The sequence below is a fragment of the Chlorocebus sabaeus genome, chromosome X, assembly GCF_047675955.1.
Source record: "Chlorocebus sabaeus isolate Y175 chromosome X, mChlSab1.0.hap1, whole genome shotgun sequence".
NCBI lineage: Eukaryota > Metazoa > Chordata > Mammalia > Primates > Cercopithecidae > Chlorocebus > Chlorocebus sabaeus.
In genome coordinates this window covers 49,565,318-49,588,442 of record NC_132933.1, presented here as the reverse complement: position 1 = coordinate 49,588,442, position 23,125 = coordinate 49,565,318, and the positions used below count along the sequence as shown (strand labels likewise).

The window sequence follows — 23,125 nt, the reverse complement described above, 5'->3', positions numbered from 1 at the left end:
CTACCCCATCGCTTCCCTTCTCCCCATCCCCTTCCGCCTCGGCTCTGCTCCGGGCTTTGAGACCGGATACCTTAAACACGAGGTGGGACAGAAACCAAGTGAACAATGAGAGTTCCTCACCTTTGTATAGGGGGAAGGGGGAAACAGCATTTACTGAGTGCTTTCTGTGTGCGGATGCGCCTGCACGGACGTCTCCTTTCTTATCAGCAGCCGTGTGAAGGAGGTAGCAGCGTACCCATTTAACAGGAAAGGACTGAAGCACCCAGGCAGTACAGTTAGGAAGTGCAGAGCTAAGAGCTCACACCCAAGTCGACATATCTGGCTTCAAAGGCTGCCCCTTGCCAACACTCCTCTATTCTGTTAGATTAAGGGATAGTGGAGAAAAACCAAAGCCAGGATGGGAGGACCAACTTGGGACTGCATACAATTAGTGAGCAAGAACCGTTATCTCCATTTCACAGATGAAGAAACTGAGCCAAAGACAGAGAGGTTAAGCGTCTTGCACTGTATCCTGCAGCAAAGAAGTTACAGCATCCAACTTAGCACCTGTATGTTGATCTCTAGATGCTAATTCTTTGCCCTGCAGGGTTGTCTGAAGAGCATTTTTGCACAGGTAGTCTCAAACCATCTCAACAGCAGTCTCGATGTGATGATAGTGCTGAGGGAGGGGGTGAGGAGGTAGTGGGGACAGGGCTGAGGGAAGATGAAAGCAACCTTTATGGTGCCCATTGCACAGAAGAGGAAACTCTTCTTGGCACTCTTCTTTCCTTAGTTTTTTTTTAAATACATTTTTTATATTACGAAAGCTGCCTGTTTTATAAAAGCAACATAATTTCGACAGCTTTTTGTGACCCCAAGGGAGGCAAGGCTCAGAGAGGTAAAACGATTTGTCTGAAATTAAAAGGGGAAGTCAAAATTTGGACCGAATCTCTGAATCCAGAACTCATACTATTAACTAAAGTATGAGTATAAGGTGGGCTGCCTCAGAATCATTTTGGAGAGCTTGTTATAAATGTAGATTATTGGGCCTTACCCCTGGGGGATTTTGATGTACTAGGACTAGGCATGAAGAGTGTGATTGTAGTTTTAACCAGCCCTGTAGTTGATTCTAAGGTGTAGAGAGATTCGTGAACCACTGTTCTAAACACCACTACGTGATGCTGAAGGTTATAAGTAAATGGGCCTGTCATCAGTGTATCTGTCCATGGCATATCTGTCATGAAATGTAACTCCAGAGCACAGGTTCCTACCCGCGGTCCTTCCTGGAATTGTATGCAAAGAATCTGGACTCCGTACATTCTTCCGAGTCCACAGCTTTGCAGATTTTCAAATGGGTCTGTCATAACATCTTCCTTCTTCAAGCCATGCTTGACGAAGAAGTGTGAGAAATAAAACCCCATTTAACCTAACCCCCAAACCACAGCTCTCTGTTGCTGATATAGCTCTTTCATTTCCTGGCTCAAGGACAGGTTGCTAGGTTGCCCTTCTGTGAGCTCTTCAGGGGACTTCTCCTTTGCTGGATTTGGCATCACTGGCCCCAGAGAAGGAGCAACTCCATGGAAACGGCATGCAGGGTTGTCCAAAGTGAATGGCCGTGAAGGCAGTGGTTGGAAAACCTGCTCCATTTTTCCCTGACTTAGAGAGCAGGTATTACTTCCTTTATGTATAGTGTGGCTAGGAGGCTCTTGTGGGGCCTGTTCTTGATTCTTGATGCTTGGAAGCAAGTGAACAGTTTGATACCCTTCCGCTGCCATTGGCTTCATCTTCAGCCTGCCAAGGCACTTCACTCACTCATTTCCACCCTCTTATTTACAACTCCAAGATCTAGAGTTCCTTGGAGTAAACAATGCAAATTTGGAGATGAAGCACCTTCCATCTCAGGATTGTGGCCTGTGGATGGAACAGTGGGATAGTGGTGGTGGAAGGTGGAAAGTGTGGATGTATGGATAAGGTAGGTTGCTCACCTCGCACACTCAAGGGTGATGCTGGCAGTAGCGCTTAGGTTTCCTTCAGACTTTTGCTTCTGCTCCCCTGTCCCATGACATCTGACTCTTGCCTCCCAGAAGACTCTTGTTTAGTGTTTAAATTGGCTTCATCATCAAATTAGGTATTTGCAGCTGGACTTGGTAGGAGTGGAATCACGTAAGACCAAGAATAAGTGGACAAAAATAGTGACAGGAAATGGACTGTGTAAAGGTGCCAGGGTTGGGCTACTGGAACAAAGCGAGGGACTCTTCGTGCAGGGATGGGGGCCGTATTTGCAACCTGGCTCCAATTGAATACAGGACATCCTACCTCTGGCCTCATGTGTGTGAGTGTGTTCCAACTGATGGCTCCAATGAGACCACATTTTGTAATTTTAACACATAAACCTTAAAAGCTTGAAGGTTTGGAGATAAAGCTTTCAGCTGAAACAATAATAGCTGCCTTTGGCTGCCTTCCTCCTTTGTGCCAGGAACTTTCTATCTGTTATCTCATCTAAGCTTCCCAGCAACACTGTTGAGACAGTCATTGTATCCTATTTTGCAGAGAGGGAAACTGAATTTCAGGGACGTTAAGTAACTTGTGTTAGGCTTAAACTTTTAAGTGGAGGCACTGGGACTGCAGGCCAGGGATGTCAAACTCCAAAGCCCATGAAAACTCTTCTTTCTTGCCTTCCAAAAAAGTCTAAAATGCATTCTGCAGATGACCTAGTTCATTAGACCAATTGCAGCCTTTAGAATACTTTAGTTGTTATCTTGCCTTTATTCCCATTATCTCTTTACTTTTTTTTTTTTTAAGACAGAGTCTTGCACTGTCGCCCAGGCTGGAGTGCAGTGGTGCGATCTCGGCTCACTGCAAGCTCTGCCCTATTATCTCATTATTTATTTATTATTTATTTATTTATTTATTATTAGTGTTATACTTTAAGTTCTAGAGTACATGTGCACAACGTGCAGGTTTGTTACTTATGTATACATGTGCCATGTTGGTGTGTTGCACCCATTAACTCGTCATTTACGTTAGGCATATCTCCTAACGCTATCCCTCCTCCCTCCCGCCACCCCACAACAGGCCCCAGTGTGTGATGTTCCCCATCCTGTGTCCAAGTGTTCTCATTGTTCAATTCCCACCTATGAGTGAGAACATGTGGTGTTTGGTTTTCTGTCCTTGCCATAGTTTGCTGAGAATGATGGTTTTCAGCTTCATCCATGTCCCTACAAAGGACATGAATTCATCCTTTTTTATGACTGCATAGTATTCCGTGGTGTATATGTGCCACATTTTCTTAATCCAGTCTATCATTGATGGACATTTGGGTTGGTTCCAAGTCTTTGCTACCTTGAATAGTGCCACAATAAACATACGTGTGCATGTGTCTTTATAGCAGCATGATTTATAATCCTTTGGGTATATACCCAGTAATGGGATGGCTGAGTCAAATGGTATTTCTAGTTCTAGATCCTTGAGGAATCGCCACACTGTCTTCCACAATGGTTGAACTGGTTTACAGTCCCACCAACAGTGTAAAAGTGTTCCTATTTCTCCACATCCTTTCCAGGACCTGTTGTTTCTGGATTTTTTAATGATTGCCATTCTAACTGGTGTGAGATGGTGTCTCATTGTGGTTTTGATTTGCATTTCTTTGATGGCAAGTGATGATGAGCATTTTTTCATGTGTCTGTTGGCTGCATAAATGTCTTCTTTTGAAAAGTGTCTGTTCATATCCTTTGCCCACTTTTTGATGGGGTTGTTTGATTTTTTCTTGTAAATTTGTTTAAGTTCTTTGTAGATTCTGGATATTAGCCCTTTGTCAGATGGGTAGGGTGCAAAAGTTTTCTCCCATTATGTAGGTTGCTGTTCACTCTGATGGTAGTTTCTTTTGCTGTGCAGAAGCTCTTTAGTTTAATTAGATCCCATTTCTCAATTTTGGCTTTTGTTGCCATTGCCTTTGGTGTTTTAGACATGAAGTCCTTGCCCATGCCTATGTCCTGAATGGTATTGCCTAGATTTTCTTCTAGGGATTTTATGTTTTTAGGTCTGACATTTAAGTCTTTAATCCATCTTGAATTCATTTTTGTGTAAGGTGTAAGGACGGGATCCAGTTTCAGCATTCTACATATGACTAGCCAGTTTTCCCGGCACCATTTATTAAATAGGGAATCTTTTCCCCATTTCTTGTTTTTGTCAGATTTGTCAAAGATCAGATGGTTGTAGATGTGTGGTATTATTTCCAAGGGCTCTGTTCTGTTCCATTGGTCTATATCTCTGTTTTGGTACCAGTACCATGCTGTTTTGGTCACTGTAGCCTTGTAGTATAGTTTGAAGTCAGGTAGCGTGATGCTTCCACCTTTGTTCTTTTGGCTTAGGATTGTCTTGGCTATGCAAGCTCTTTTTTGGTTCCATATGAACTTTAAAGTAGTTTCTTCCAATTCTGTGAAGGAAGTCATTGGTAGATTGTTGGGGATGGCATTGAATCTATAAATTACCTTGGGCATTATGGCCATTTTCACAATTTTGATTATTTCTATCCATGAGTATGGAATGTTCTTCCATTTGTTTGTGTCCTCTTTTATTTCACTGAGCAGTGGTTTGTAATTCTCCTTGAAGAGGTCCTTCACATCCTTTGTAAGTTGGATTCCTAGTATTATCTTATTTTTAAAAATGAAATTACTAATATAACTTATGGAGCAACTTATATGCCAGGTGCTGTGCTAAGCACTTTCCATACTTTGTCTCATGCATCCTTCATGACAATGATTTTACATATAAAGATACTGAGGATCAGAGAGGTGAAGAAACTTGGCCAAGGTTATAAAGCTAGGAAGTGACAGAGTGAAATTCAAACCCAGGGCTGGCTGAATTCAGAGCCCATGTCTGTGCCCTAGGACACAATGCAGTGGGGAAGACAAATGTGGTCCTCATTCTAAATAGGCTCCTCTCTGTCAACCACGGCTCTATTTCCTTCTCACCACATGGGGTAGGCCATCCACATGCACAACTCACACTTTTAAGCCTATGTGCCTTAGGTCACTTTCTCAGCCTAGAATGCTTGCTCTCACTCCTCTACCTAACAAGACCCTATGCTACTCTACTCAGTTAAGGACTGTGTCATATGCCCCTTCTCAGAGAAGTTTCTTGGGTGCTCCTCGTCCCAGGAGGAATAAATTGCTCTTGTCTTTTTGCTTCCACCTTCATTAGTGTACCCTTTATTTTGTCTTTCTGTAGAGTTTAGCTCATTGTTTACCTGTCTCCCCTACTAGATTCCCAGGCACTTGAGGGTAGGCACCAAATTCTATTCACTCTAGCTCCATGGTGGTTTACCCACAATGATTTAGTGGATGATCAGTACATGTTTGTGAGCTGACCAGAGGACTGGCTGAGAGATGCCCCGAATGAACAGACAAACGCATTCATTTGTGGCTGGATCCTGGGGCAATCACACAGGCTACCCATGTGGACTAGACTGGCTGGGAGAATCTGGAATCCCCTGGGCTCATTTTACTAGTCTGTAAACATAGGAGGCAGGTCAGGGTACAGGTGATATCTGCTCAAGGCCAACTGTAGGTCCATTCTGTGGTTTGTACTTTGAATTCAGGTCAAGGGGCCAGGCTCTCCTAGATTATTTATGTTGTGCCTTCCCATTTGTGGAAGAAAGGGCTTCTCTGCCTCCCTTAGGAACACAAGTTGTGTTCCTACATGCCTCTTTATCTGCTTCTGGCTGTCCTGAGAGTGTCTGGAAAGAGAATGCGCTCTGTGGAGACAGATAGTGAGGTACAGAAGCATCTTTTTGTTTTTGTTTTTTTTGATATCTTTTATCAAGGCCACCGTGTTATGGATTCTCAACCACTTTATCTCATTTTATGTTGTTAATCTCTGCCACAATGTTTTGAGGTGGTTCTTAATGTCCCTGTTTTGTAGCTGAAGAACCTGAGACTGAATGAAATGTCTTGCCCGAGGTCACACAGTTAAGTAAGTGGCAGAGGCAGAATTCAGTCTTGGGTCTGTCTGCCCTTTCCAAAGCCTGGCATCTTAACAGAAAATACATTGGAGAAACATGATCTTCAGTCCCATAAAATGGAAAGGATTGGATTTATACAATGGATTACATATTTAAGGTGAGATGTTTCTCAATTATTGATCACTTTTAGTCCCCCGCAATGATTTACAAAAATGGCAGAAGGAGTTGGAGATTAAAAAGTACAATTCCTCTATCAAGTACTGGACTACTGGCCTGAATGCCCCCATATCAACCCCCTCTGACAGATATGGTATGGAGATGACTCCAAATTATTTTGCCCTTTCTGCTCCTTTTACAGCTCAGGTGGGTAAGGCTCCAAGGTGTTACTGAATTTCTAAAGGTCACACATCAAGTTAATAACAAAACTCACTTAGAATGCTAGTATCTCATACTACCCCACCTGCTTCCTGGCCTTTCTGGGGTAGGTGCAATAGTTAGGAGTCCTTGCACTGCCAAATCCTAGCCCAGTTTTCTTTCTGCTAAATCGCCCTACCTTATGGTGTCAGTGAACACATGTTTATAAATGGTAGGGAGGAAGTGGAACATTATTGCACTTTGAGGTAGAAGAAAGGACAAATATTTGCCTCACCACCTGTCCTTATTTAGGTGAAGGTAAGACTTTGGAAAGAAGATCTTTGGTAGGAGAGCTGAGGACTGTTGGGGGCTCCTGTGGATTTAGCGGCCTGGGTATCTGGGAGGAGTCCCCTTTGGCTCTGGAGAAATGGAAGTGGGGCTGCCAGGGGCCAGAGGTGCCCCAGAGGGATGCAAATAGTGGGCCTCTTGAACTTTTACTCCTGCTCATTTCTCAGCTAAAGGGTAAGAGGCAGAGGGGCCCTCCCAGTTTGCTGGCCATGAGCATTAAGGAGGCTGAGGCTTAAGGCCATCATGGAATACAGAGGACGGGGAGGTGGTGATGGGCCAAGCGCAGGAGGCTGAGCCTCCATATCCCTCCACCAAGAGGTGAGTGTGGCTGGGAGTGGTGGTAAAGTGAGATTGTGGGAAAATGGATGGAGCAGGGGGGTATGAATGAGATTGTGGGGATATGGATGGAGCGGGGTGGGGTATGAATGAGATTGTGAGGATATGGATGGAGCAGGGGGGATTGAATGAGATTGAGGGGATATGGATGGAGCGGGGGGTATGAATGAGACCGTGGGGATATGGATGGAGCGGGGGGATAGGAATGGGATTGTGGGGAGATGGATGTAGCAGGGAGAAGGGGCTAGGGAAGAGCAGAGCTGATGGGAGTGATTCTGGAAGGAATAGTATGCCAAGGTGGATTCTTGGCCTGGCAGCCCTGGGAAGGCTACATTGGGCTTCTTGCAGTGTGTGGCTTCTACTCCTCCCTGGGGACCTCATCCTGGACTCTGTGGTCCCCCATCGGTCTGCTAGCTTAATTAGAGTCCCAACCTTCACGCCCTCCACCACATAGCCCAGGGTTCTGAGGGAAACCTGTGGGTCTGCTGTTCCTGCCAGGCTTACTGTCCCTGTCACTGTAGATGGAAGCCCTCCAGACTGGCCATCATACCCCTCCCCCTCTCCCTTGTCCTCCTGCCCCACACCCACACAGCTCTGTGCTCTTTCCCTGAGGTGCCAGCTCTGGCTGCTGCACACCCTGTCTCGTCAGCCCAGGGACCCCCTCTTTCCTTCCCGGCAAACTTCCTCAGATCTGCTCTGAGCATTCATTTTTTTTCGATCCCAAAGTTCCTTGATATGTCCTGGCTTCCAAGTTGCTTCTCATACTAGCCATCTGCTTCCCGGCCTTTCTGGGGTAAGGAGCAATAGTTTGGAGTCCTTGCACTGCCTATTCTATATAGTATAGTGGTTCTGAGCCGGGAACAGTTTTGCCTCCCAGGGGACATTTGGCAAGGTCTCAAGATATTTTTGGTCGTCACACTGGGTATGTCACCACTGGTGCTACTGGCACACACTGAGCCAAAGCCAGGGAGCCTCTGAATATCCTCCAATGCACAGGACAGGGACCAAGAATAAAAAATTATCCTGCCCAAAATGTCAATAGCACGGAGTTTAAGAAACCCTGCTTTGTTATATAACTACAAGTCTAAAAGGTTAGGTTTGGAAATTGCCAGGTGTTGATCCTTTAGGCACTGAACTTCCAGGAGTAACTGCTCTTTCCCTTCCCCACTTGCCGGAGAGGGGCTGGGCATTGCCATGAAACATCTACAACTTGGGCAGAAATCTATGGAGAGAAAGGTGAGGGGAGATTCCCCCTCTCCAAATTTAATACCAACTTCTAGAGAAAGCATTGCACTTCAACTGTTAAATGCCTTTCTTCTTCTGCAAGACAGTGCCAGTTTTTTTTTGAAACAGAATAGCAACTTATTATTCTAGTAGTTTATAAAATGGACAGTTTTATGTGGTGAAAGTTGATGCATTAGGTTTTGGAGTCTTCCCCTCCTCTATTTCATGTTCTTCAGTTGTAATCCTTCTTTGAATATTGGAATATTTGCTGTGTCAGCAAAATACTGTAGTGGTGGCTCTGTTCAGAAAAACTCATTGCCTTTCTTTTAATTTAAGGTTAATGAATTATTAATTTCTTAAGGGTGTGCTTATATATCAGAAACTGGCTCAAAGAGTTGCTTGTTTCTGTCGAGCTGAGTTTCTTAGGGTTCATTTCCAATTAAGCAATGAAAATGCTTGCCAACAGAATTAATTGGTCGGTCTAATCTCTTTTTTTTACCACCCTTGCCTGTTTCTTCCATCTGCACACAGTTTTCTTCAGCATGGGGGAGCAGAACCACTCTCCCAGGAAGGAGCTTCAGCACAGGACACGTGCAGAGGCTCCAGGAAAGAAAAGCTGGCATCCCAGGCCTATGCCCTTGGGGCCGTTTCCAACTCTATGTCTACTTTTCTGACCTTTCCTATCTATAAGTTTGTGTTCCAGCAACAGATCCATGCCATGGCAGTGTCAGAGGCTGTGAGACAGCTTTGGCACAAAGGTCCTCAATACTTCTACCGGGGAACCTACCCTCCTCTTCTCTCCAAGACGTTGCAAAGGACTCTTCTGTTTGGGACTTATGATAGCCTGCTGTGCTTTCTCTCTCCTGTTGGGCCACATACCCTGGGACACCACTGGGTTGCAGGGGTCATGTCTGGCCTGGTGGAGGCTGTGGCACTCAGCCCCTTTGAAAGGGTGCAAAATGTACTCCAGGATGGTCACAAGCAAGCTCGCTTCCCCAGCACCTTCAACATTCTTGAAGAATTCAATTCTTATGGGCTTTGGGGGCAGCTGTCACGGGGCTACTACCGTGGTTTCTGGCCTGTCCTGGCCAGGAACAGCCTGGGGAGTGCTCTATATTTTTCTTTCAAGGACCCCATCCAGGATGGCCTGGCAGAGCAAGGCCTGCCCCATTGGGTTCCTGCCTTGTTGTCTGGTAGTGTCAATGAAACAATCACTTGCCTAGTTCTGTATCCTCTGATTGTGCTGGTTGCTAATATGCAGTCCCATATTGGATGGCAGAGCATGCCAAGCCTGTAGGTCTCTGCCCAGGATGTGTGGAACACTTGGGGCCGAAAGCTACTCCTGATCTACCGTGGAGGCTCCCTGGTCATCCTAAGGTCCAGGGTGACATGGGGCCTCACTACAGCAATCCATGAGTATCTGCAGAGGAAGTCACACTCCAGGAAAGAGCTGAAGACTGACTAGCTGCAGAAAGTGTGGCCATGCCATCTTTGTTATTCTAAATCTTCCCTGCTTGGTTCTATGTAGCTTACTTCTTTGGCTCAGTTACCTAATACAGCCATCCTTTAGCATCTGTAAACTCATTGCATGGGAGAAGTTCCCAACTACCAACCTGTTGAGCAAGGACAAAGCCCAACAGGATTCCTTAGTCAAAAAGAAACGTTCGCCCCAGTCTCTCCATAGCTTCAGTAGCCTCAGAGCCAGGAGGCCTTTAAATAACGTGTAACACAGACTAAGTGTCATTCATTTAAGGAATTCCTTGGCAATAAGCAGAAACTTAAAAGATGACCTTATTTAGGCACTTTGAGCTCTGGGACCCCTCTAGGTGTCCTCCAGACCAAATTGAGTGGAACTCCAATTTCAAAGAACTATGCTTGACTCTTAGGATGGGAATTCCATAAAACTTCTCAGATGGCTACATTTTCATGACATTGTTCACTGCCTCTACCACCACCTCTCACTTCTCAAGGCTGTGGGTCCTACTTTCAGGGTAGCAGCTGTGACTGGAAATCCCAAATTAGGCTTGTGTGAACTCATCAGGTGCCACAAGAACTAGTGGGGCTGGAGATGGGAGTGTGAAGAAGTATGGCCCATGGATGGAAAGGATAAAACTTCGAAAGAAGAGATTTAATTACATGCAAAATAGAAACATTTGCTATAGTCTGCTTGGTGTTATTTGCTAGGACATTTCTGACAGCAAAGTGATAACATTGCCTAGAAACTATTTTAGTTTCCCTAAGAAACCTGGAAGTGAAGTGACCATATCTCTTCACAGATAATTGCATATTTTGTTGATGTGGTAAATGTAGTTAGTATGACATAAAGATCAGAAATCTTAGCCTGTCATTCAGAGCCTTTCAAAATACGGTCCTCATATAACTTTCAACATATTGTCACCCCACTTACATAAACCCCAAACACTAGCCATAATGAACTCTTGTACTCTCCCCAGACATTCCATGAACTTTCCCATGGCCATACTTTGGCCCACACTATTCTTTCCACCTGCAGTGCTCCTTCTTCACATGCCAGTCTACCAAAATCCTTCCAGCTCCTCAAAGCCCAGTTCAGAGGTCACCTTCTCTATGGAGCCTCCTGATTTCCCCCAACTGAATGCGACATTAGTCTCTGTGATGCCCCTTTCTAACAGCACTTCATACATGGTACTGATTCTATTATGTCACTAATCTCATGTGACTCTGTTCTTGTATTCTTCAATACCTCCTACTAGACCATGGAACTTACTGAAAGCAGGGATTCTTGTATGCATTTTTAAATCTTCCATTGTGCCTAGGTGCTTAATAATGTTGGTCGAATTATTGAATTGATTATCAAGCTGTGATGTGGTATATTCTCTGGGTGCTGTCCCTTGTACACGAAGATAAACTTATTGACTGACTGTCAGCAGGACACATGCCTTTGGGCTGTGTTTTTGTTTTCTTTTAATAGCGGATTTAGTTTTGTGCTAATGATAATGATGCTTCTACTGATGATAATAGTAATAATAAAAAATTACTTTCAACTGGAACATTTGATGAGTTTGTGTTACTGATGGCATGTTTGCTATTAGCACCAGTTCAGGAACTGAAACTTCTCAAACAAATTCACAATGTATAACTGTCCTATTTGTTTCAACTCTGGGGTTTTGAGGATTTCCAAGATGACATGTGTTATAGTTTCCCCCTACAGATAATTTTGTATTTTTAGTAGAGATGGGGTTTCTCTATATTGGTCAGGCTGGTCTCGAACTCCCAACCTCAGGTGATCCACCTGCCTTGGCCTCCCAAAGTGCTGGGATTACAGGCATGAGTCACTGTGCCCAGCTTCCATATGAAATTCAGAGTAGTTTTTTTCTAATTCTGTGAAGAAAGTCAATGGTAGCTTGAAGGGAATAGCATTGAACCTATAAATTACTTTGGGCAGTATGGCCATTTTCATGATATTGATTCTTCCTATCCATGAACATGGTGAACATGGAATGTTTTTCCATTTGTTTGTGTCCTCTCTTATTTCCTTGAGCAGTGGTTTGTAGTCCTCCTTGAAGAGGTCCTTCACATCCCTTGTAAGTTAGATTCCTAGGTATTTTATTATCTTTGTAGCAATTATGAATGGGAGTTTGCTCATGATTTGGCTGTCTGTTTGTCTATTATTTGTGTATAAGAATGCTTATGATTTTTGCACATTGATTTTGTATCCTGAGACTTTGCTGAAGTTGCTTATCAGCTTAAGGAGTTTATGGGCTGAGACCATGGGGTTTCTAAATATACAATCATGTCATCTGCAAACAGAGACAATTTGACTTCCTTTCTTCCTATTTGAATACACTTTATTGGTTTCTCTTGCCTGATTGCCCTGGCCAGAACTTGCAATACTATGTTGAATAGGAGTGTTGAGAGAGGGCATCCTTGTCTTGAACCAGTTTTCAAAGGGAATACTTCCAGCTTTTGTCCATTCAGTATGATATTGGCTGTGGGTTTGTCATAAATAGCTCTCATTATTTTGAGATATGTTCCATCAATTCCTTGTTTATTGAGTGTTTTTAGCATTAATGGGTGTTGAATTTTATCAAAGGCCTTTTCTGCATCTATTGAGATAATCATATGGCTTTTGTCATTAGCTCTGTTTATGTGATGGATTACATTTATTGATTTGCGTGTGTTTAACCAGCCTTGCATCCCAGGGATGAAGCTGACTTGATTGTGGTGGATAAGCATTTTAATGTGGTGCTGGATTTGTTTTGCCAGTATTTTATTGAGGATTTTCACATTGATGTTCACTAAGGATGTTGGCCTGAAATTTTCTTTTTTTGTTGTGTCTTTGCCAGGTTTTGGTGTCAGGATGATGCTGGCATCATAAAATGAGTTAGGGAGGAGCTCATCTGTTTCTATTGTTTGGAATAGTTTCAGAAGGAATGGTACAAGCTCCTCTTTGTACCTCTGGTAGAACTCGGCTGTGAATCCATCTGGTCTTGAGCTTTTTTTGGTTGGTAGGCTATTAATTACTGCCTCAATTTCAGAACTTGTTATTGGTCTATTCAGGGATTCGAATTCTTCCTGGTTTAGTCTTTGGAGGGTGCATGTGTCCAGGAGTTTATCCATTTCTTCCAGATTTTCTAGTTTATTTGCATAGAGGTATTTACAGTATTCTCTGATGGTAGTTTGTATGTCTGTGGGATCAGTGGTGATCTCCCCTTTATCTTTTTTTATTGTGTCTATTTGATTCTTCTCTCTTTTCTTCTTTACTAGTCTGGCTAGAGGTCTATCTATTTTGTTATTTTTTTTCAAAGAACCAGCTCCTGGATTCATGGATTTTTTGAAGGATTTTTTTGGTGTCTCTATCACCTTCAGTTCTGCTCTGATCTTAGTTATTTCTTGTCTTCTGCTAGCTTTTGAATTTGTTTGTTCTTGCTTCTCTAGTTCTTTTAATTATGATGTTAAGGTATCGATTTTAGATCTTTCCTGCTGTCTCCTGTGGGCATTTAGTGCTATAAATTTCCCTCTACACACCGGTTTAGCTGTGTCCCAGAGTTTGTGGTACTTTTTATCTTTGTTCTCATTGGTTTCAGAGAAGTTATTTATTTCTGCCTTAATTTCATTATTTACACAGTAGTCATTCAGGAGCATGTTGTTTAGTTTCCATGTAGTTGTGCGGTTTTGAGTGAGTTTCTTAATCCTGAGATCTAATTTGATTGCACTGTGGTCTGAGAGACTGTTTGTTATGATTTCCGGTCCTTTGCATTTGCTGAGGAGTGTTTTACTTCCAATTATGTGGTCGATTTTAGAATAAGTGCTATGTGGTGCTGAGAAGAATGTATATTCTGTTGATTTGGATGGAGTTCTATATATGTCTATTAGGTCCGCTTGGTCCAGAACTGAGTTCAAGTTTTGAATATCCTTGTTAGTTTTCTGTCTCGTTGATCTGTCTAATATTGAAAGTGGGTTGTTAAAGTCTCCCACTATTATTGTGTAGGAGTCTAAGTCTCTATGTAGGTTCTAAGAATTTGCTTTATGAATCTGAGTGCTCCTGTATTGGGTGCACATATATTTAAGATAGTTAGCTCTTCTTGTTGCATTGATCCCTTTACCATTATTTAATTCCCTTCTTTGTCTTTTTTGATCTTTGTTGGTTTAAAGTCTGTTTTATCAGAGAGTAGGATTGCAACCCCTGCTTATTTTTGCTTTCCATTTGCTTGATAAATCTTCCTCCATCCCTTTATTTTGAGCCTATGTGTGTCTTTGCACACGAGATGGGTCTCCAGAATACAGCACACTGATGGGTCTTGACTCTTTATCCAATTTGCCAGTCTATGGCTTTTTAATTGTGGTATTTATCCCCTTTACATTTAAGGTTAATATTGTTATGTGTGAATTTGATCCTGTCATTATGATGCTAGCTGGTTATTTTGCCCATTAGTTAATGCAGTTTCTTATAGTGTCGATGGTCTTCACATTTCGGTTTGTTTTTGCAGTGGCTGGTTCCAGTTTTTCCTTTCTGTATTTAGTTCTTCCTTCAGGAGGTGTTGTAAGGCAGGCCTGATGGTGACAAAATCCCTTAGCATTTGCTTGTCTATAAAGGATTTTATTTCTCCTTTGCTTATGAAGTTTTATTTGGCTGGATGTGAAATTCTGGTTTGAAAATTCTTTTCTTTAAGAATGTTGAATATTGGCCCCACTCTCTTCTGGCTTGTAGGATTTCTGCAGAGAGATTTGTTGTTAGTCTAATGGTCTTCCCTTTGTGGGTAATCCGACCTTTCTCTCTGGCTTCCCTTAACATTTTTTCCTTCATTTCAACCTTGGTGAATCTGACAATTATGTGTCTTGGAATTGCTCTTCTCGAGGAGTATCTTTGTGGTGTTCTCTCTATTTCCTGAATTTGAATGTTGGCCTGCCTTGCTATGTTGGGTAAGTTCTCCTGGATAATATCGTCAAGTGTTTTCCAACTTGGTTCCATTCTCCCCATCACTTTCAGGTTCGCCGATCAAACATAGGTTTGTTCTTTTCACATAGTCCCATATTTCTTGGAGCCTTTTTTTTTTTTTGTTCCTTTTCATTCCTTTTTCTCTAATCTCGTCTTCATGCTTCATTTCATTAAGTTGATCTTCAATCTCTGTAATCCTTTGGAGGAGAAGAGGCTTTCTGGTTTTTGCAATTTTCAGCCTTTTTGCATTGTTTTTCCTTCATCTTCGTGGATTTATCTACCTTTGGTCTTTGCTGTTGGTGACCTTTGGATAGAGTTTTTGCGTGTTTGTCCTTTTTGTTGCTGTTGATGGTATTGCTTTCTGTTTGTTGGTTTTCCTTCTATCAGGCCACTCTTCTGCAGGTCTGCTGGAGTTTCCTGGGGGTCCACTCCAGACCCTGTTTATCTGGGTATCACCAGTGGGGGCTGCGGAACCGCGAAGATTGCTTCCTGCTCCTTCCTCTGGAAGCTTTGTCCCAGAGGGGCACCTGCCAGATGCCAGCTGGAGCTGTCCTGTATAAGGTGTCTGTTGACCCCTGCTGGGAGGTGTCTCCGTGTCAGGAGGCACAAGGGTAAGGGACCCACTTGAGGAGGCAATCTGTCCCTTAGCAGAGCTACAGCACTGTGCTGGGAGATCTGCTGCTCTCTTCAGAACCAGCAGGCAGGAATGTTTAAGTCTGCAGAAACTGCACCCACAGCTGCCCCTTCTCCCACGTGTTCTGTCCCAAGGAGATGGGGGTTTTATCTATAAGCCCCTGACTGGGGCTGCTGCCTTTCTTTCAGAGATGCCCTTCCCAGAGAGGAGGAATCTAGAGAGGCAATCTGGCTACAGCAACTTTGTGGCACTGCAGTGGGCTCTGCCCAGTCAGAACTTCCCAGAGGCTTTGTTTATACTGTGAGGGGAAAACCCGTCTACTCAAGCCTCAGTAATGGCAGACCCCCCACTCTCCCACCAAGGTCGAGCATCCCAGGTCGACTTCAGACTTCTGTGCTGGCAGCAAGAACTTCAAGCCAGTGGATCTTAGCTTGCTGGGCTCTGTGAGACTAGGATCCGCTGAGCAAGACCACTTGGCTCCCTGGCTTCAGTCCCCTTTCCAGAGGAATGAACGGTTCTGTCTTGCTGGTGTTCCAGGCTTCACTGGGGTATGAAAAAAAACTCCTGCAGCTAGCTCAGTGTCTGCCCAAACAGCCGCCCAGATTTGTGCTTGAAGCCCAGGGCCCTTGTGGTGTAGACACCTGAGGGAATTTCCTGGTCTTTAGGTTGCAAAGACCTTGGGAAAAGCGTAGTATCTGGGCCAGATAGCACAGTCCCTCATGGCACAGTCCTTTATGGCTTTAGGGAGGGAGTTCCCCGACCCCTTGAACTTCCTGGGTGAGGCAATGCCCCACCCTGCTTCTGCTCGCCCTCTGTGGGCTGCACCCACTGTCTAACCAGTCCCAATGAGATGTACCGGGTACCTCAGTTGGAAATGCAGAAATCACCCACCTTCTGCATTGGTCTCGCTGAGAGCTGCACACTGGAGCTGTTCCTATTCAGCCATCTTGCCCAGGAGTCTTGCATTCCTTTTTTATAGCTTAATACTATTAAAATGTGTACACATACAACATTTTCTTTATCCATTTATTGACTGATGGACACTTAGGTTGATTCCATAACTTGGATCTTGTGAATAGTGCTGCAATAAACATAGGAGTGCAGATATCTCTTCAATATACGGTTAAAAAAATTTTTTTTTGAAATATACCCAGCAGCAAGATTGCTGAATCATAATGATAGTGCTATTTTTAGTTTTTTGTGGAACACCCGTACCGTTTTCCATAATGGCTGTACCAACTTACATTCCCAATAACAGTGTATAAGAGTTCCCCTTTCTCCACATCCTTGCCAGCATCTGTCATTTTTTTTTGTCTTTTTGATAATGGTCATTTTAACTAGGGTGGGATGAAATCCAATTTTTGACTGTTACAAAACAGAACTACCATGATTTTTCTTGGTAATGTACATAAACACAGATATCTCTAGGGGATTTATGTAGAATTCTGGTTTATGGAATATGAGCACCTTCAATTTAATTGAATGATGCCTAACTTTTCCTAATGGCATGTACCAATTCACACCCTTACTAGCCAGGTTTAACAGTTCCCATTGCTCCACCTGGTGGTCAACACTTAGTATTATCAGACTTCTTAATTTTTGCCTATCTAATGAGTGTAAATGGCATCTTATAATTTGATTTTCCTGATTACTAATAATGTTGAGCATCTTTTCACAAGCGTATTGAATGTTAGTATTTCCTCTTTTGTGAAGCATTTATTCAAGACATTTGCCATTTTTTCCTGTTGAGTTGTGTAACTTTTTCAAATTAATTTGTAGAAGTTGTTTTTAGTTCTTTCTCCTTTATATGTGTTCCATATATCTCTCCCAATTTTGTCACTTATTTTTCCATTTTAATGATTTCTTTTGATACACATAAGTTCTAATTATAAGATAGATATCGAAGTTATCAATCCTTTTTTATGGTAAGTGCTTTTTGTGTCTTTTCAATGAAATCTTTCTATACCCCAATATCATGAAGATATTCCTTTATAATAACATTTAACATTTTTATAGTTTTGACTTTCACATTTATGTTTTGAATATACTTGGAATTAATTTTCATGTAGAATATGAGAATAGAGGTCCAATTTTTTCTTTATGAATATCCAATTGCCCCAATATCATTTGTTGAAAAGTCTTTTCTTCTCCCATTCAGTTACAATGCCAACTTTGTCAAATATCAAGTGTTCATATATTCTTGGGACGATTTCTGACCTGTCTGTTCTATTCTACCAGTTTATTTATCTAATCGTGTGCCAATACAGCATTGCCTTGTTACCTGTAACAGTAATAATAATAAATGCCTTGATATCTGATAGGGAAAGTCTTCCCACCTCATTCTTATTCCTCAAGAGTTTCTTAACTATTCTTATCAATATGCACAGAAATAGATGCTGAAATTTTCCTTTCACAAAATTACTGTTGAGATTTTAATTTCAGCAAAACTTAACTGTTGAGTTTTAATGTAAACAAAAATAATGGTTGAAATTCTAATTTTAATGTCTCTCCAAGTTTCATAATATTCTACATAGTGTTCAACATACCTTTTTTGGGATTTTTATTTTTTGCTTAATTTTTAAACTATTACTAACAGTAAAGCAGATTATCATAAATGGGATTATAATGAGTTTCTTACATATAATGTCCTTCTATTTTAAGAGAAAAATATATATCTGTTAAGAAGTCAGTTTATAAGTGTTGATGCCTCATGTTGACATATTCAGTATAACATATATTGATTAATATTATCTACTATGTTATTATCTATACAAATGCCACTAATTCATTAGGTTTTTCAAAAAGTAAACAGCAAACTTTAAAAAATTTATTATGATAATGGAGATGGAGTACAGAAAGGGTCAACTCTGAGATAGAGTACATGAAAGCTCAAGATACCTGTATACAACTGCCTACTTGACATTTTCACTGAAATATAGGCATTCCAAACTTAATATGTCAAAGATTAAACTATTTATTCTCCTTACCAATCTGTCCCTAGTCTTTCCACTTCCAATGGTATCATCATCTTCTGGTACTTTCAACACAAAGGATACTATCATATAGGGAACGTGACTCTCTCACTCATTACTCTATTTCCAGTGCCCAGATTGTCATGCACATAGTAAGTGCTCAATAGATATAGAATGGATGAATGGGCCCTGCCCTCCAAACATGTTCGATTAAAAATCATTCAAGAATATACACAAAGTAGTATATGAAAAAATGACAGAAGACTTCTGTCCTTTCTTTTCAATTATTAGACCCACAGCCTTAGTTCAGTCTTTCCTGATTTTATACCTGAAAAACTGCCACAACTCTTTTTATTGGCTCTTCTTTTCACCTTCCAGTGTTAATAGTTTATAAGATAAAATCCAAACCACTTGGCATGACATTCAAGGTCCTCCATAATCTGTCACCAGCCTACCTTTTTCACCTCATTTTCCTCTGCTTAAATATTATGAATCTCGATGTCCCAACTACACAAGACTACTGGATGTTTCTCAAGTGTGCCCTACATTTCTCTTTGTTCTTCTTTTCTCCTCTTCCTGGAATTCCATTGCCCCCATTTCTTACTTCAACAAATGCTATCCATTTTTAAAGACCCAATTCAAATGTCATTTCCTCTATGCAGGCTTCTTGGACTCTCTCAGGTAGAATTAGGCTTCCCTCTTTTCCACTTTCCCCTGGTACTTATCAATCTTGATATAACATTTAAAATCATAGATGTCATAGAATTATAATATTAGATTTAGAAGTGGTCTTGGTGATCATGTGATCCAACTTCTTCATGTTATCAAGGGCCAGAGCTAGGAGAATCCAGGTCTTTTAATTTGCCTTGACTCGTGATTATGTATGTACGTATTTTTTATCCTCTACTTGACATGTCACTGGACAGAAATAGGGTGTTATTCATCTTTGTGTTTTTATTCATGATATGTAATAACATCTATTGCACATAGTGGATATACAATAAGTATGTTTTAATTGACTTAAGATCAGAGGGATGGATAAAGTAGAGGTACCATTCGTAGTATTGTACTCTGTACCAGGTACTATGCCAAAGTTTTACAAGAATTACCTGATTGATCACACAATCCTATGAGATAAGCACCATTTGTAGCTTTATTTGCCCAAGACTTCATAGCCAGTATAGAATCTGGACGAAAATCAAATTCCTTTGGCTCCAGATTCTTTGTTCTTAGTCATTGTGCTATGGTGCAGAACAACAAGGTGGGAACTCAAACATTTTGGGTTTAGAATATGATTGATGAATGAATTTGGCATGAAAGACTAACTTTAATTTCCTGGAGGACATAGCAGCTGGGTTTGGGAAGACAGTTTGGGACTATATTGTGGAAGGCTCTGAATGCCAAGCATGGTGTGAGAAGTTACCTCCCTTCCCTAGCTCTCCATCTGCACCAGTCTAGATCACCGTCTGAGGCCCAGCTCAAACAGCACATATTGTTTGAAGACTTCCAGAATCTTCCAAGTCACAATGAATTTCCCCTTCTCCTACAGCACTTTGTTCATACCTTTGTTATAATACATAATATTACTTTCTTTCTTTTATCTTTTTTGAGACGGAGCCTTGCTCTGTTACTCAGGCTGGAGTGCAGTGGCGTGATCTCGCCTTCCCTGGGTTCAAGCAGTTCTCCTGCCTCAGCTTCCGAGTAGCTGGGACTATAGGCATGCACCACCATGCCCCACTGGTTTTCGTATTTTTAGTAAAGATGAGGTTTCACCATGTTGGCCAGGCTGGTTTTGAACTCCTGACCTCAGGAGATCTGCCAGCCTCGGCCTCCCAGAGTGATGGGATTACAGGCGTGAGCCACTGAGCCCAGTCAATATGACTTTCTTAACAGAAATATTTTGTGGCAATATCTGTTTTCTTCATATTTTGTAAATTCCTTGAGAGCAGGCACCTTATTTATGATTGTATACCTCTTTTCATTTCACAACTGATACATAGTAGATGCTTGTCTTAGTCCATTTTGTGTTGCTATAAGTGAATACCTGAAACTGGGCAATTTACAAAGAAAAGAGGTTTATTTAACTCATGGTTCTGCAGCCTGGGAAGTTTAAGATTAGGCAGCTGCATCTGGTAGCTTCTGATGCGGGCCTTGTACTGTGGCAAAACATGGCAGAAAAATGGAAGGGAAACCAGATCCCTGCAAAGAGAGTAAAACACCAAACATGAGACGCAACCTCACTTTACAACAACTTGCACTTGCATAACCAATCCAGTCCCACAAAGAGTAAGAATGGACTCACTCCCACCAGACTGCTTTAATCCCTTCATGAGAGTGAATCCCTGATGACCCAGAAGGCTGTTAAAGGTTCCACTCCCTCTCAACACTGTTATATTGGGGACCAAGTCTCAATATCAGTTTTGGTGGGCACAAACCATATTCAAATCATAACAATGCTCAATACATGTTAGTTGAATTAAACGTTTCATTAGGAGAATATAGACATGAATAAAGCATGGTTTCTGCTCTCAAGAGAAGCCAACATTCTATCAAGGGAAATAGTACATTATTCCACATGAGAAGCTATACTAGTGACATGTATAAAGCATGAGGAATTCAGCGATCAATTAGAAAATGCAATAGGAAAAATAACCCATTCATGATATTCCCAATATCTATAAGGCAGCTAGGAAGATAGCTAACAAAGATGTATAAACCATTATGCAGAAAAGTATGAGATTGTACAAAAGGAAATTTAATAAAAATCGGAAAGTGGGGGAATATACTTGTCAAGAACTACAAAAAGTGTAGAATTTGACCCTATTTACAAACTTACAAATTAACCTGACACACACAGTTTCATGTATTCTGTCAGAAGACATGAGAATCTTGCGTGAGAGGCAAAGGACTTTATTACTCAGAAAAAGCAGTAGCTAGAACTTCCTGTTGGCTTGTGTTTGTTCCCAATGCCCCCTAAATCCCACAAGGGCAATGCAAAGGACCAATGATGGATGGCTGCACAGTGGGTTGCATTACAGGAAAGAAACAACACATTTGGAGGATCCACCGCTTTTATAGAAAATGGAAATGAGCCTGCTGTTTGTGATGTTTCCCCATCCTTCAGGGTTTCTCACTGAAAACATGGTCTTGAGAATGGCCAAGGTGAAGAGTCATCAGTGCCTTACATTTTTGGCATAATCAGCAAGAACATGCATGAATGCTTAGGGGCCATGATGGGCTGTCTTTCCCAAGAATACTCCATTTGTATGTGTGGAGACTTTAAGTCAGCAAATTGGTAATTCTTCTCAAATTAGTCCATAAATCCAATATTATTCCAATCAAAATATTAACAGGCCAATTTTTTTGTGGAATTTGAAACACTGATTACAAAATTGGAAAAGGCACATATAGTAAATTGCTATATGAAAGAAGTGACATTGCAAAGGAGTGAAAAAACGATGAATAATTTAATAAATGTGATTGGGACAGTTGTTTCCCTTCTCAGAGAAAAATCTAGATCCATGCCCTATACAAAATAAAGTCTAGATGTATAAAAGTCCAAAGTACAAAATCGAAATCTTAAAACCAATAAAAAATCATGTCCTCAGAATAATTTCCTAAACAAAATCCCAAAACACAAGTTTTAAAGGAAAAGATTGATATATATTTGATTCCACAAACATCGTATAATGAAAAAAATGAGAAATAACGTTAGTGTTAAAAGACGAGCAATGATTGGTACAGGATTTTTGAAAAGCTAGTTGGCTCTATCTGCTGAAGCTGAACCTATGCATTCCCTACGACCAGCAACTCCACTTCTTGGTATATACCCAAGAAAAATGCATATGTATATTCACTAATGACATTATGAATATGCTCATACAGCATCATTTGTAATAGCCTCACACTGAAAAAAAAACCAAGTGTCCACAAACAGTAGAATGAATAAATAAATTGCAGTATATTCATACATTAAAATGTAGCACATAATGGAGAATTAACTACAAATTCACGACAACATGGATGAATCTCACAAACCTAATGTTGAGCAAAAGAAGCCAGACACAGAGGAGTATATACTGAAAGATCCCATTTATTTAAAGCAGAAAAGAGGCAAAACTAATAGTCAGGAGAGTGGTTATCATCCTTGGGCATAGTGACTGGAAAGGGGCACAAAAGAAGCTTGTGGCGGGGCAGGGGGAGGTTGGTAATGTACTGTGTCTTGATCTGAGAGCTGGTTATATGGATGTCTTTACTTTGTGAACATTTATCAAGATGTACACCTAAGATATGTATGTATGTCTATTGTACTTGAATAAAACAGTTTGAAAATCTGCCTAACAGGATACTTTCTTATATATGGCTCTCACCAGTAGAGTTGCATGCATACCAAAAGTCATGTGTTTCCTCAAACAGGTTTATTTCAGTTACATTTGTTGTAAATGAACATAATGTGTATGCAAAAAAGACCAGCAACAGATTTAGAGAAACTTTTTGCAACATATATTGCTGACCAATAATTTGATACAGAATATGCAAAGAACCCCTAAGAAGCAATACTTAAAAAACAAACAACTTAAAGGATGAATAGGTAAATGACCTGAAAAGGTACTTCACAGAAGAGGAAATGTGTATAACCAGGAAACCTATAAAAAGATGCTTATCCTTTTTCATGTCCTTTACAGGGACATGGATGAAGCTGGAAGCCACCATTCTCAGCAAACTAATATAGAAACAGAAAACCAAACACCACATGTTCTCACTGATAAGTGAGAGTTGAACAATGAGAACATTTGGGGACAGGGAGGGGAACATCACACACTGGGGCCTGTTGCGGAGTGGGGGGCAAGGGGAGGGATAGCATTAGGAGAAATACCTAATGTAGATGACAGGTTGAT

The 23,125-nt window shown here is 41.4% G+C and overlaps 2 pseudogenes; both read left to right on the top strand.

Moving 5' to 3' along the window:
- Positions 1-23,125, top strand: part of LOC103232431 (histone H2B type F-M-like) — a 61,423-nt pseudogene that overhangs the window by 102 nt on the left and 38,196 nt on the right.
- Positions 17-22,568, top strand: LOC140710834 (solute carrier family 25 member 53-like; annotated as a pseudogene).